Here is a 2669-nt window from a genome sequence, read left to right as displayed (position 1 = left end):
GTTTTTATTGCTTTAAATGCATTTTCAGCCCGAGCTTGAGCGCGCTTTCTGACTTTGAATGTATCTTCATAGGAATGAGTTGTGTAGTCAAATTAATGCTCATTTAGGCTTCAGGAGGACATCCTGAACAAAATACATGTTGAAGTGTGTGCATAAATCCTCTGGTTTAGGCGTGACACTCAATTTGAGTTTTTATTGCTTTAAATGCTTTTGTAGCCTGAGCTGAGCGCGCTTTCTGACTTTGAATGTATCTTCATAGGAATGAGTTGTGTGGTCAAATGAATGCTCATTTAGGCTTCAGGTGGTCATCCTGAACAAAATACATGTTGAAGTGTGTCCATAAGTCCTTTGGTTTAGGTGTGACACTCAATTTGAGTTTTTATTGCTTTAAATGCATTTTCAGCCCGAGCTGAGCACGTTTTGTGAGTTTGAATGTATCTTCATAGGCATGAGTTGTGTGATCAAATTAATGCTCATTTAGGCTTCAGGAGGTCATCCTGAACAAAATACAAGTTGAAGTGTGTGCATAAGTCCTTTGGTAATCAAACAGCACGAAGGTCCGGGACCGAACGGATGCCACCCGCTTGGCCCCGCCGGAGCAGAAGTAAGATCGGGCGGCCCGAGCCCGAGCCCGAGCCCTACCCCTACCCGACCGCCCTAAAATGTCCCTCATTGCTTCGGGTTCGGGGCGCACGGCACCCGTACGGCGGAGAGTATCCAGGGTTACCAGTGAAGCGGAGGAACATCTCACGCCCACCCGCGCGAAATGTCGTACCGAGTTGTTTATGCCCACGGCACCGCCGATGCTGCACCGTTTCGGCGCGAGGGACGCTCCAAACGAGGAGTTTGGGTCGAATGTGAATTAAAGTGTTAGGTTTCGTGAGAGATCAATACAAGAACCACACACAGACACCAAAAACGAAGAGGGGTTTTATTGCCAGAAAGTTGGTCAGGTCGAGGTGTAAACAACTGAAAGCTAGTCAAAATGATCACGTTGAGGAGTGCAGAAATGCTGGAGCGTAACGGCGTGGCAGCAGCTAGCTCGGCAGGAAGGATCGCTGACGAACTGGCAACGGGTGGCTGTTCACGCTGTCTTTTATGGTGCAAGTGGCAGATGAGATGAAGACTCGCACGTGTGTAGGGGAGGCAGGTGCACTGATTCGAGAGGCGCCCAGCCCACACTGAAAAAGAGACAAAAAAAGGGAGGGGCGGCACCGTGGACACACAATGGTTTCGAACGCAAAGGGCAGAAAACGTCGGCTTCCAGCCGCGCGACGTTCCGCGAACGAATACTGAATCGTATTGAGACACGTTATCCGTGGCATCATAAACTCCGCGAATTTAAGTCAACATCTCTCTGCTCCCAAATAAAACAATCATCCCTATTCAGTCAACTGTAAACGAAGAAGTCAAGTCTGGGATTTTTTTTATGACCCTCTAAAAATAAGCAACAACATAAAATGTCCGCCCTGTGAACATGAGCTGAAATCGAATCTCAAACCAAATACATGTGAAAGCAAAAAAAATCGAAATATATCAATTTAGAATTCAAAGAACGTCGTGTCCCCATCACACTTTTTAATTGTCTTTTTTCTTTTTTCTTTTTTTTTTGCATCGACACGCCTCAAAATCCTTCTGATGTGAGCGTTTTTAAAAAATCTTGGCTCTTTTGACTTTTTTGGGGGGTTCTTGGGACGGAAAAATTTGACGATGAATTGACAATATTTGCTGCTCAGAGCTGATGCCACGTTGTGTCACTCTTGTGCTTTCTGAAATGCGAGAGCCCTATTTGTCCATGCACGGCCAGCACTTTACGATAGCCTCTGCTGGTGAGAGTTGGCCATTGCAGCCTTCCATATGATTTCCTGTGACCCTCTAAAAATAATGAGATAAAATGTGCGTTGTGTGAACATGAGCTGCGCTTGAAACTACACCCAAATACAAGGAAAAGCAAAAAACAAAAATCTAAACGCACCAATTCAAAAGATAAATGAATGCCACGCCACCATCACACTTTTTCATGATTATTATTACAATTATTATTAATATCACTGCATAGGCAAGGCTCAAAATCCGCCTCATGTGAGCGTTTTTTCAAAAGATTTTCTTAATCTTGCTACTTCGGACTGGGCTTTTTTTTTGGATATTGGGACAGAGAAACTTTATTATGTATTGACAGTGTTTGCTCTTCATCTCTTTTTCAACCTGGTGGACGCCCTCTCTTTGGCCGAGCATGACCTGATTTGTAGTCAGACGCCTCATGCATTGCGCCACGAACTCCACGAAATCAAACCACTATTTCTCTGTTCTCCTGTGGGGGAATTTGCCGCTCCCAAAAAGTTATTGTTACCTTTTTCAGTGTGGGATGGGCGCTTCTCTAATCAGTGCACCTGCCTCCCCGACACACCTGCGAGTCATTATCTCATCTGCCACTTGCAGCATAAAAGCCAGCCTGAAGAGCCACCCATTGTCACTTCGTCAGAGATCCTTCCTGCCGTGTCGACGACGCCGTACCGCTCCAGGATTCCTGCACTCCTCGAATTGATCATTTTGACTACCTTTCAGTTGTGACCACCTCGGCCTGTCTCGCTTACTGGCAATAAAACCCTTCTGTGCTTTTTGTGTCTGCGCGTGGTTCCTCTCTTCATCTCTCACGAAGCCGAACACTT

The sequence above is a fragment of the Hippocampus guttulatus genome, unplaced genomic scaffold (genome assembly GCF_054856545.1).
Source record: "Hippocampus guttulatus isolate MCC_2025c unplaced genomic scaffold, RoL_Hgut_1.0 HiC_scaffold_25, whole genome shotgun sequence".
In the NCBI taxonomy this organism is placed as follows: Eukaryota; Metazoa; Chordata; class Actinopteri; order Syngnathiformes; family Syngnathidae; genus Hippocampus; species Hippocampus guttulatus.
This window is presented reverse-complemented; position numbering follows the sequence as displayed.